Source organism: Misgurnus anguillicaudatus, chromosome 10 (assembly GCF_027580225.2).
Source record: "Misgurnus anguillicaudatus chromosome 10, ASM2758022v2, whole genome shotgun sequence".
Taxonomy (NCBI): domain Eukaryota; kingdom Metazoa; phylum Chordata; class Actinopteri; order Cypriniformes; family Cobitidae; genus Misgurnus; species Misgurnus anguillicaudatus.
Genome location: NC_073346.2, coordinates 24,562,362 through 24,575,032, shown reverse-complemented (window position 1 = coordinate 24,575,032; position 12,671 = coordinate 24,562,362). Strand labels below are relative to the sequence as shown.

Below are 12,671 nucleotides of genomic sequence, written 5' to 3'. Positions count from 1 at the left end.
TCTTGTTTTTTTCTCTGTCAGTCGACGGTGTTGTGTTTTCTAAAAACTTCCGTAGGGTTGTAACATAACACTCTCTGTCTTAAACTCCATCGATTTACACCGGTTGTTGTGCTTTCTTGAGATCTCGATAGCACGAGGAAACTCCCAAAGGCACCGGGGGCATGCAGGCCTCGAGCTCTTGGTGAAAGCCAACCCGTCGCGAAGTAATGAGTTGAGATAATGCGCCAAAAGCATCGCGTCCGCCAAAGATGCTGTGAGAATCAGACAGTGACTGTTCAGTGATGGCACGTCCCAGGGTCATTGTCAATTATCGAGCAACAACGTGTTTCTGCTAGCCTATGCTTCAACACGTCTCACTCATTTCCCAGGGGATACTCCAACATCCTTTCATTCGCTATACGCTCTTAAAAAAATAAACACATGCTGTTTTTAAGACCTCCAGTATTCGAATGTTGTGAGTAATTAAAGGCACGCGCTGGTTAAACTCAAGAAGACAGAAGGGAAATGTTCTGAACTTCCAAAACTTTGATTCTGTTGCATAACCTCTTTCACGTGGCTTAGTGTAATTACGAAGATGCTTTTAAATATGATGACGTATTAAATAATAGTGTTTCTCTTCCTGTAGCTTAATTGGTAGGCTTTTCAGAGCACAAATAAGGATGTGGGTTCGATTCCCAGTGAACACATTTTGATAAAAATGTATTGCCTGATTAGCCATATGAAAATGTGAATAAATGTGTGCGTACAGGTTTGGCTTGTGAATGCAACATTGTTCACAAGACACCAATCGACGTCATTATACCTTGTGCTCCAGGAGTCAGGCCCCTAGATTTATATTTTTTGTTTTAAAAAAGGCCCCTAGATGTGCGTCTAATAGAAAAAATGTGTTTCCAAAAAGGTGTTTGACGACTAAGAACCCTGATTTTAGTCATAAAAGTGTGTTCACAACTCCCAAAGCGATTATGTGCAGTAAAGCACATGACAAGGATTGCATTGCATGGGCTGATTTATTCAGATCTTTTCATATCGCAACAATTAAAACGTGAGCTCAGAAACACACTCTGCCTAAAACATCCATAATAAAATGATAAAAAACTATTTTATTAATAAACTATATGCCTTCTTAGACTACAGATGTCATTTATCAGACCTGTACAAATTCTGGAAAGGTATAGTAACGTCCCATAACTGTCAGCAGTACTTTCACTCAATAAGATGTGTTCCTTGTGTGGAGAACACTGATCGAGAAGCAGTGGCTGATTAACTTTAGTAATGCATAGCCTAGCCTACCTGTTAATTCATAACGAATTAGCGTAAAAACTAAAACTTTAACCGAATTATCTTGGTTATTGCACATAATGAGAGCTCCTTTCTCGATGACAAATCCATAAACTTGGTCTATCTAAAAAATAAAAATGGCGTTCAGACATCTCCCACGTACCGCCTGACAGGGTTTGTAATTAACCCTGTTTTGCATATGCAAATGACCTGGAATTCGTTTGACTACAAAATGGGGTTGAGTAAAAGATTAGACCACTCAGATTAAATGCATGACTTTATGAGTGATATTGTCATTTCTGAGGATTTCATTGATGAGCAAATATTTTTCGATGCATCAGGTTAACACTAATGCACAATTAAAGTTCCATCATGACATTTCTCTCAACATTTATATTTATTTAATCTGTTGTCTGTAGGTTGGCAGTGGTGACATGCTTTATATCCCTCACACCATTTTGTAGGTGTTCCGTTTCCAAGTGGGATAGTTAACTCTTACTCAACTGTCTGCGTTCAGAGTCTATTATTTTACTACTTTGCTTCATGCAGCACGAGTTTTAAATAATGAAATGAAGTAATCTTTTATTTGGCTGGATGTCAACTAATGCTGAACGAATGGTTTATTTAATGCGTTTGTGAAATTTCTAATACAGACTATGAGTAAACTACATAGAGCTACAAATTGTTAATTTTTCCTCAAGTTACATTTTTTTGAGGACTCATATATGCAATTCACTCGTTTATAATATTTTAGCATAGCCTAATCTTAGAACATGCATAACTGTATACTTAATTCATCCGTTATTGTTAATATATTTTATTTATTTATCTTCGTATTCTGTTTAGACGTTACAGTTTTACATTTATATGGAGAGAGTTTAAAATATATCATTTTAAAAAGTAAAATGTAATTTAATTGTGTATAAATGCGGTTTAATTTGTTCACCTTATGACACTTGCAGTAAACGATCAAACATTGTTCAGCTAAAGAAAAGATGTTAGCCTAAAATTCCCGTGTTATAATCAGTTATGAAGTATAAAATGAAATAAATTCCTTTAGTCTTCATGTGATCCCCTAGCATTACAGCTGCTAATTATAAAGCTATCATATATATAATAAATCTATCATATCGAAGAACGAATTTTTATTCGGCTTTTAAAAATTTCGTTTTGTTTTATTAAAAATAAACGAAAAAGTTTTCGCTATTAACGAAATTTAAAAAAATAAATGCAGATTTGAACATCTGACCATTAAATTCGTGCCAGGAAAATATGCATGTGTGTTGGCATATGTGCTAATTGTGTGCGTGTGTTTGTTTTAACTTACAGTGCATCCTTAAGTCACAAAATATTTTAAACCAACTTGATAACATGTTGTATAAAATAATAATAATATTTCAGTAACGTTTACACTAGGTTAACTGGCAGAAGTAGCAATTTTTAAATAGCCTGCCCTATGTGGACCTTTTTAATATAGCAAATAGTTCACAACTGAGATTCGATTCAATTCAAAGAATGTACTATAAATATTTCAGTGTAAAATTCGACGGTTAGATGTTTTCTTTTTTATTTAGTACTGTTTTATTTACAATAATGTCCACTTCGGCCCATTCCCTTGGGAAAGAAGTGTTATTTGTCTAATCCCTCTTGTTTATTCGAAAAAGAAAAACATCTAAAAAGAAAAGCACTGTCTTTTGACAACAGGGGCGATCATTCTCATTGAGCAGAAAACATTGAGCGTCTGTAATATCAGCATGGTTCCCTTGTACCCACTAAAATAGCCTAAGTCTAAGATCCAATATGCTAAAAAAAATGCACCCATTAACATGGTCAAATGTTTCCGTTTTAAAAACATATATTTGTTAAAATGTATAGTGGAGCTTTTTAAAATAATTTTAATTAAAGAGCCTATGTTCGAGTTGATTCCAAGCGAGAGATGTTCTCAGGGCAACATACTGTGCTGACCCAAGAACAACATTTTTGTAAATAAAACCTAAACCCACCCCAAACCCCAACCATAACTGAACCTTACAATCAGAGGGAAATGATAAGTGATAAACAATTGTCTAAGCAATTAATTGATTGTAAGCTTAAAGTTGAAACAAACTCTCAACTTATTTTTGAAATCTGATTGGTTGATCGAAGTATAACGCAACATAATGTTGCCCTAAGGACATCAACCACTTGGCAAAATCAAGAGTAGTATAGTTTTGTTTTCATATAGCCTAAGTAAGTGTTGTCGTTTTGAAACAGTCTAGGGGCTACACTGAAATGTATAGTTCCCCCCACCTACTCTAGTGTGGCGCTGTCCATGATTCAGTGCTGAAGTCACTCAGACTTTACACAAAACTGGTTTTGTCGCAAAAATTACAAATAATCTAATCCCAATGACACGGTCTTGTGTAGAAATAACTTTTTCCAGATTTTGGATGTATTAATGTATGTGGCCAATAATGTATGTGCTTTCCGGAAACTTTGGTCTCCAGAGACCTATTACAAACGTACCAACTGACCATAAATAAACATGAAGCCATTATCTAAACGATGTTAATGGATTATAGGCTTTGGGCATAGTGAAACGAATGTACACTACAACCAAGAAAATATTTCTTGCTGAAAATAAACATAAATCTGTATAAACTGTGCATTTTCAGCGTGCATTGCCTGATCATTCGGGTTACACAATTGCTCTCTGTTGTTCGTCTTCATTTTCTCCAAATGCTGGCCAAAATCTATCCCAGTAGCCTAAACACAAGTGTTGCGCGGAATGTCAATATAGGAATACCTCAGTCATGCAGATGAACACATCTAAAACGAAGTGAACGCCTCCTTATAAATTCTTTCAGATTACCATAGTAATGTGTGATCTTGGCTGTAGCCCTCCATACTCTTCTCTAGTATGTGGGTTAGTAAATATAACACTTACATATCACATTAGTCACATGTATTACATTCGTACCGGGTGCACAATCTTTCTGTGGCATGCGCTTTATTGCTAATGTCGCAATTACATATATATTAGGCTAAACAAAAAGGTACCTATTTAATATAAACATGAAATACATGTCATATTATCTATTTTAAAATTTATAATGTTATTGGGAAAAATATTTAGTAAAAATATTTGCCTCGGCACTGCTGCTTATTAAATTATGAGATATTATTGTTATTAAGTTACTGTACGATCATACATAAAATCAGACAATTTCTGTCCAGGTGCGTCACATGTACATGAAGTCACCAGTTTTAAGCACTGGCAACATTTCTATTACTTTTGTAATACACTGTAAAAAAAATCGGTTACACTTTATTTTAAGGCGTCACTGTTACATTGTAATTATATATTTAAGTACCAAGTAATAATCATCAACAACATGTACTTACTGTAGGGTTGGGGTTAGGAATAGGGTTTGGTTTAGGATTAGTTGCATGTAATTATGCATAATTAACTGTTATTACTATAATAATTACATGTAAAATGTGTAACAAAGACACCGTAAAATAAAGTGTTACCAATCTTTTCTGCCTTACATTTTTTGTTGAAACAACTCAGATTAACAAGTCATGTCAATTAACTATTATTTATCTTGACATGAGATAAATTGACTTTTTTCAACTATATTTTATAAGTTATAATAACTCATCTTTAGTCAAGATAAATAATAGTAAGTTGAAATTACTTGTAAAGCTGAGTTGATTCAACAAAAAAATTAAGGCAACAAATATTTTTTTACAGTGTACGATTTATCTTAAAGTTATTGGTTTAAGGTATGTGGAAGAGGCGTGGAAATATTGCCAATAGGCTAAATCAATCTCTATTTTAATGTATATTAATATAAAATATTTGATAAGAATTATAATATGCATTTAAAGTTAATATAAAGTGTTACAAAAACAAATTTCAGAAAATAATTGAGGAACTTTGAATTTCAATAACACTGTCATTTGGCAAAGATGAAATTTAATGTCTGATAAATAAATCTAATAAAACGATCTAAAATAATTAATCATCTAGGCCTATATTAAGTTCTTTGCTATAGCTTATGCAGAAAAAAATCAGCTAGCCTGCTGACAACCCTGTCTTTGTAGAATACAAACGCCTTCTTTACCTGTAATTTCTTTTCGTTTGGCTCTATCGATACATGGACCATGCCTCTGATGTATACAGTACAATCTAAATACAAAAGCTCATAATATTTTCAGTTAAGGCTTTACTCTAACGAATACAATAATTTTAAGGTAATCTGTCCATCATAAATAAACTAATAACTTAAAACAAAATAAAAAATACCCAGAAAGAATAAAACATTCATTTAAAATAACAAGAAAAAAAACGAAAGCCCATATCTGCAACCCAAAATGACTTTGTCAATTTCAAATTTGATTTTAGGTGAGCTTCATGAGAACAGGCCTGGGTGCTAGTTTAAATTTCACCCTCCTAAGGGAGATTGTAACCTACATAAACATAAACTGCTCATTTGCATGCTCTATCCCACGGTGGAAATTACAATGAAGCATAATTAATATGCGCATAAATTAAGACTGAGAGAGGGTTCTAGATTCCGCGCGCAGGCGGTCCTCTTTAAGAAGAAAGAAGGGGGCTCTGTTGGCCCAGGAACAAGCTGACTGTTCACACGCTAAATTTCAGTAGGAGGGGGCAACAAACCCGCCTTCCCATGCCGCTGCTGGCCCAGACCCACACAATAACCGCGCAAGAGAAGCAAAGATTAGTCAAACAGATTTGAGTTATTTCTTCTTTTATTCACAAAAAGCCCGGATTACTTACCAGGTTCTCCACCCCCAGCAATACGACTTAATATACGCATTATGAAGTTTTCACTTACCTACGTGACAACTAATGATCACATCAAAGTAACATTAGCTATCAACAAAGAAAATTATGAAAAATGTGCAGACATTTTTTGGGGATATGACAAATGAATGTCAACCTTGTTCAGTTTTTCAATTACTCAGTGGCCTCTAAGGCATTGGGATCAAATCACCTGGCAAGCTCAATTTATGGCATTAGGCCCATGAAGTACATAGCTGGACTCTTTAGAGTGTTTGTCTCTAATTATTTATAAAAATTACCAAATTTACACAGATTCAATATTAGTGTGGTTTGGCAGGGAAGTTAAAGCTGTAGTTGAGAAATAAATAGCATTTTAGAGAGAGAGAGAGAGAGAGATAAGACTCATTAACTCCAATTATTTTACTGCAACTGATTTGACTTGAATTGTTAATGGTTAAAATAATAATAAAAGCAAAAAATATATGGTCTAATTAAATAGGGCTTAATGTAGGAGAGGAATTTAAGGAGGGCCCGTCTGCGTTCTCAGGTATAATCATTGAGTCTTGATTGCCATCTGGTGGTTAATTATGGTTAAGGCTCTATATACTGTTAATGTTCAGTATCTTTAATATGTTTGTTGTGATATCAAAAAAAGTAAGAATTATAACTAATAAAAAGTGATATTGTTGTTAACTATGCACTCTTTAATAGAGAATACTTAACGAGTTACCGGTTTACTTACAGGCCTAACTTCTATATATATATGACCAAAATGGCACGCATTATTTGTTAAAAATTTAAACACAGGTAGTACATGTGCCCAAATTTAATCAGTACATTTTATTTTCTGCAGCGTTGTCTGCACAAAAAAATCAAGAGGATACAATCACGGACCTGTAATACAGACCGAAAACCACAGGGGGCGCTACTGGAATGACTATTTTAGAATCATAGTATGTACTTCAACAGTATACTTCACTTACTCACTCAAGTTGTTAGAAACCTGTACAAATTTCTTTGTTCTAAATAAAACACTAAGGAAGATATTTTAAGAAATGTTTGTAACAAAACTCTTTGTGGACCCCACTTACTACCATAGTATTCTTTTTTCCTACTATGGAAGGGTATATCAATAGGGTCCACGAACGGTTTGGTTACAAACATTATATCTTCCTTTGTGTTTATCAGAACAAAGAAATGTATACAGGTTTGTCACAACATGAGAGTAAGTGATGAGAGAGTTTTCAATTTTGAGTAAACCCTTTAATAATCAGTCATTGCAAACTATTATTTTGTAGAATTTTAGAAAATTAATTCCAAACCAAGGACTTTAAAACGACACCTCCAATAAGCTTTAGAGCATTTCAGGATGAATACCACATTTATACCTGTATATACAGTATATTAAGGTTTTTGCGCAGTACATAATAGCAGGGCACCATGAGACCCCCTTGTGTAGGGTTCATCCCCCTTCCACCCAAAAGAAAACTGATGACACAAACAATAATAAAAATAATTGCTGGAACATCAGTTGGTTGGTAGCTGTATTTCTATGATGTCTGATTTAAAAGAATATTCTAATAAATGTTATATTTTATTAAATAATATAAAGCTGTGCATGTGGCACCTATGAGTCAATGTATGCTTAATGTATTTTAAAATCGATCATTAGTTTTAATTTTAAAAAAGTAATGAATCTCATTGTCAACATTGTATTTAAAGGTGTAATGTTTTAGCGGCATCTAGCGGTGAGAATCTGAACTGCAACCTATTTATTTGCAACTTATTCAAATAAATATAGAACCAGCTAAATATATATGTTGACACGTTGATGTAGATTAAACTAACCCACAGTAAATCACATTAATCACCTTAAAAATATACGCAACATACACAGAATAATATGAATACAAAAATAACCAACTATGCTGCAAATACAAATTTGGTGAATAATGTTGAATAGTCATTTGCATTTATCTTCAAGCTCTAGCTGTTTATCTGGTTTTGCATTTCACATATGTCATGGTGATAATAATTTGATTAGGAGTTTTTGATTCAGATTCTGGTAAACATTTTCCTAAAATGTTTATTCATTTCAGTAAAATGTACTTATCCATTTTAACCAAGTTTTATTTTTCCAGTTATATGGTCAGTTCACCCCAGATGGTTCAACTTTCCAACTTACTTGGATCAACTTACATCTTTCCTCGGGCAAGTTGAGTCACAGGAACATTATAAAAAGCCATGATTATTTGAACTCTTTGTCATAGATGCATTCAAATAATTTACATTGACAGGAAACATCCTGAAATTAACTTAAATACCTTTATTGTTCTTCTACCTCATTTTTCCATTTCATCATTAATTTCATCTTGAAAACCACAGATGGCTCATCTTCCCCCACTCTTTTCATACTCATTTATTCACTCATTTATATTTTATGCATATAACAATTTGAAAATAAATTTCCCATAAGAAAGTGTTGCAACTGAAGTCACATTGTATCCTGCATAAAGTGTAACAAATATTTGTTATAGCCTAATTTTAATTGCACAAGTGTGATAAATGGATTTCTACGATTACTCAAGAACATTTGTAAATATACTGTGGTTTTCATTAACTTGTTTAATTACGATATATTTGGCAAAATACCTTCATTTTACGATGAATCTTAATCGATGCTTGACACGTAGCACAGATTTTTGCTGTTATCCTGGTATGTCCACTAGAGGGCAAAACGTCACAAGCCACACTACTATAATTTCAGAGTAGCAAGGTATGTAAGGCCTAAACTCAGGGATAGCCTATTTCAAAACAGGAGACCACTGTCCTACAGAGATATTAAAATCTAAGAATAGGCTTTATGCCCAGCTGCACTACTTCCTGAACTTCAGTTTGTCCAATAATGGCAGACAGGAAACAAGGAGCTGGCTGAAGTTCAGGAAGTAGTGCAGCTGAACATAAAGCCTATTACAGTAAATAAATACACATTTTAAATATAGGAATAACAAGAATTTTGAGAATTTGTGGTGTGGCTTAATTAAACTAAGACAAACAACTCTATGTAGCGTTACTGTTTGGTAACGCTACATAGTTACGCTACACACAGTAAAAAATGTTTTTAAAAAATCCTTAATAAAAGAAATTTTGTCATAAGTTTAAAAAATAAATATGAAAAAAATAAGAGAACCATTTGTCCACCAAGTCACTTATGTATCGCTATGTCAAATGCTACTTTTTATTTTGTAAACACAATTAAATTAAATTTTGTGATAGCATTGGCTTGTTATGTAGCATTATATAACACAGCAAAGTCTTTTTTGTTACTTTACACTGGTGATTTAGCCGTTTAAAATATTTAGCTTATCATTTTACAAAATTTTGTTTTGATTTAGTTCTTGGCTAAGCTTTTTACTTTCTGAATTCCTATTTTTGCCTGATTGCCATCCTTACAGCAGCTCATTGTGGGGTATGTTTGATGGAGACAGGAGGGTTTGTTGGCTTTGTTGCCATAGATACTGAGAGTTGCTAGGCAGCAGACAGGATGCTACGGAAGCCAAGTGCAGAAGATCAGCGGGTCACTGCAGAGAGGAAAATTTTCACCCACACACCTTTCATCTGGATTAATACATTCAGAAATAAAGAAAAAGACAAAGTGATGGTAGACGTAATCAGACGAAGTGATACATAGAGAAAAATGGAGAAAAAGACAAACAATCAACATCTCTGTGTTAAAGAAAGAATGAAGAAAAAATAAAGGAAGAAAGAAGGACATTGAGAAAACAATTGAGAATCCATCTGTAAAATGTAACTTCCAGGCCTTTACAGTTCTAAAAGGAACTGATTTGAAACACATTCTAGCAGGCAGGTACTACAGGCCAGTGACAACTATTAACCTTGACACATTACCTCTGATCTGTCGAATAAATTATCCCAAACCTATAACTCTAACAGCCCATACTGAGCACAGAATCAGATCCAGATCTACCACTTTATACATTAACTGGAAAACATTTATAGGAGTGTAAGTATTTTATGAGGCATTACGTTGAGCATGCAAATCAAATATTAGTACATCCAGAGAAATTTAAAACTTTTGTTATTCACACCATACAATGTTCCTACTCTCTCATAACTGTCTTGTGTGGTCAGTCCATATCTGATCCCAGATGAGAGGGGGCTTGTCTATGTCATCATGAAAGCACTGCAGCCCCACTTTCACGATCGTTTTTGTCTCCAGTGAAGGTTTTGTGGCTGCATGGCATTTTGTTTATCACACAGGCTGCATGCAGTACGCAAGCGATCTGAGAGAGGGCAACAGGGTGTCCATCTGTTTGTAAAAAATGCTCTTCCACAAAACCCCAGTGCATAAGCTCCTTACATAAGAAATGAGAGTAATCTCTCTCTAGCACAGGTAAGGATGTTTACAAATCTACACTCCTTTAACTCTTTTTATTATTAAAACAAATATATAAAATAACAGAGTTTAGTACTACATCAACTAGGCGTGTTTTTAGTTTATTAAAGACGTATTTGATGTTTTTCTTTATCAAACACTTCCCAGTTACAAAGTTGTACTTAAGACCTGCAAAAACCCACAAGGAAAGTTTTTTTTTAAATCACACTCATTGCATATTACTTGATTGCTTTGCAAGTTTGTAAGAGCTTCTCCCTACATCAACTGCGTTTATAACCGTATACTGTATGAAAAGGCCGACTAAAGGAGTTTTGTTTTGAGTCGTGTGACTTTAAGTGCTCCTCTATAGCGGTGACGTACGCAGCTATATGTCGCAAGAGCATTCTTATAATTTAATCCTTTAATAATGATGATGATAATATATTCAAACCCGCGAAACTACTTTCACTTAAAATAACAAGCCAATGTGTAAACTCACTGCACGCCGACATTTTCATTTTTGGTCTGCATCACTCCCATTCCCCCTGTAAACAGTGTATTCCTCCACGAAACATAGGTCTTTCCACTTTTATATTGGATTCTCGAAATGTCTTATATTTTGTATATCCGGGTCAGATAATATTAATATACTTTTTAATTTTAAATAATATTCTTTAAACATTTAAATGTCATGTATATGTGTGGTTAAATTGATACATGATCTTAATATAACGCAGCTCTGAGATTGTTTTACGAATTGCAAGCTTTGGGAAACGGTATATTGGCTGACGTAACCTATTGAACTGTGTACAACTGATACATGTGTTTTTATTACAGCGTCTAATTACGATTACATCATTACGATAAGTGCTATTTTAACGACAAAAGTGTAAATATACAATCTAAAAAGTTATTTCAACATTCCAGCTCTAAAAGGTGAAAACAGAAAATAATTTCTCTTTTCTCAGAATGGGATTTTTTTTAGATGGGAAGGCGGATGAATACGTAAGCCGCTTCAGTATGATCTCTTCCTACTGCACATAAGCCCCGCCCACCAGCTCTGCTTCCATAAGCAGCAGTCCGCATACTTGTAATCCGATTGGGCAAAATTTACAAAGCTTATTCCTGATTGGCCACTTATCTGTCCATCATAGTGCATCGCCAGACATGGTGGATAGGACACTTTGTACATGAACGTTTTTGACTGTACGGGCTAAATAATAACCCTAAACAGGAGTTAAGGATTCCACATATTATTGCTAACAATTTATCGGTATTTTTTATTTTCTTGCCTGGTTTGGTTTTCAGTGTTCTTGTTTCACGTGTACGGGCAATAAGAATCCTGGTGTTTATCGCACAGATGTGGATCTAGCTGCTCCGGGTAAGTCGTTCATCTCGTCCAGTTGTATATTTTAAGAGCACCGATTGATTCTTCCTCGCATCACAAATTTGTCTTTACAAATCCTCTTATCGCAAAATCCATGATTTTTATATTTGATACACACACAAACACCGTCGCAAGAGTTGTTATATGCGCATTTTAATTGCATCAGAGGAGGCAAGACTCGCGTCTGAAATGGAAGCTTGAGACATGGAGGTTCAGACTAGGCTTTTAATAACCAATTCTTAAGATGGATTCAAGACCTTAACACCCCAGTCCAATTACTGTACGTTACTTTCCTATAAATATTTTATTGTAGATCATTTTAAAGATTACTCCTGCCATATCGAGCTGATGTGAAAGGTATTCGTTGTTGTGACGGGCTGTCAGATTTAGTCGCTGTCTGAAATGTCAACATGATTTTGATGCAGTCGCACAGATTATAGCTCATTGAACAGTACACTAGTTGTATTGTATGTTATGTGGTGTAACTTATATGTTATTTACTGACGCGGTGGTTTTGATGGACGACAATAAATGTTTGTTTTTTGAGTGAACTGAATTTTTCACCATTGAAGCCACACTAAAGTTTGGTTGCTCCTACTCTCAGACTATAAACAAGTTTGGTTTAACCTACGCAGTTCTGCGACACCACCCTCTCTCTATGTTATGCAACAACGTGTTTTTGGTGTATCTGCGCTGTTTATAACTTAATTATTATAGTTAACGAATACTTAAAACTGTTGTTTTTCTTCCAGTGCTTTTGGGAGAAGTAACGTCAGTGAACGTATCTCCTCAATCTGCTTTAAACTAAAGTTTACAAA

The 12,671-nt window shown here is 34.3% G+C and overlaps 1 protein-coding gene and 1 long non-coding RNA gene across 2 annotated transcripts in view; one reads left to right on the top strand and one right to left on the bottom strand.

The window, feature by feature from the left end:
- Positions 1–8,721: 8,721 nt before the first annotated feature.
- LOC141367357 (uncharacterized) lies at positions 8,722–11,019 on the bottom strand. Its single transcript, XR_012371719.1, has 3 exons — positions 10,966–11,019; positions 9,524–9,688; positions 8,722–8,900 (listed from the first exon to the last, which is right to left on the bottom strand). It is a non-coding gene; the product is annotated as an uncharacterized lncRNA (long non-coding RNA).
- A 590-nt stretch (positions 11,020–11,609) lies between these two features.
- Positions 11,610–12,671, top strand: part of mef2d (myocyte enhancer factor 2d) — a 66,951-nt gene continuing 65,889 nt past the window's right edge. Inside the window, exon 1 of the mRNA XM_055210198.2 lies at positions 11,610–11,847. The gene's annotated coding sequence lies outside the window, so the exon portion shown is untranslated. The remainder of the gene's footprint in view (positions 11,848–12,671) is intronic.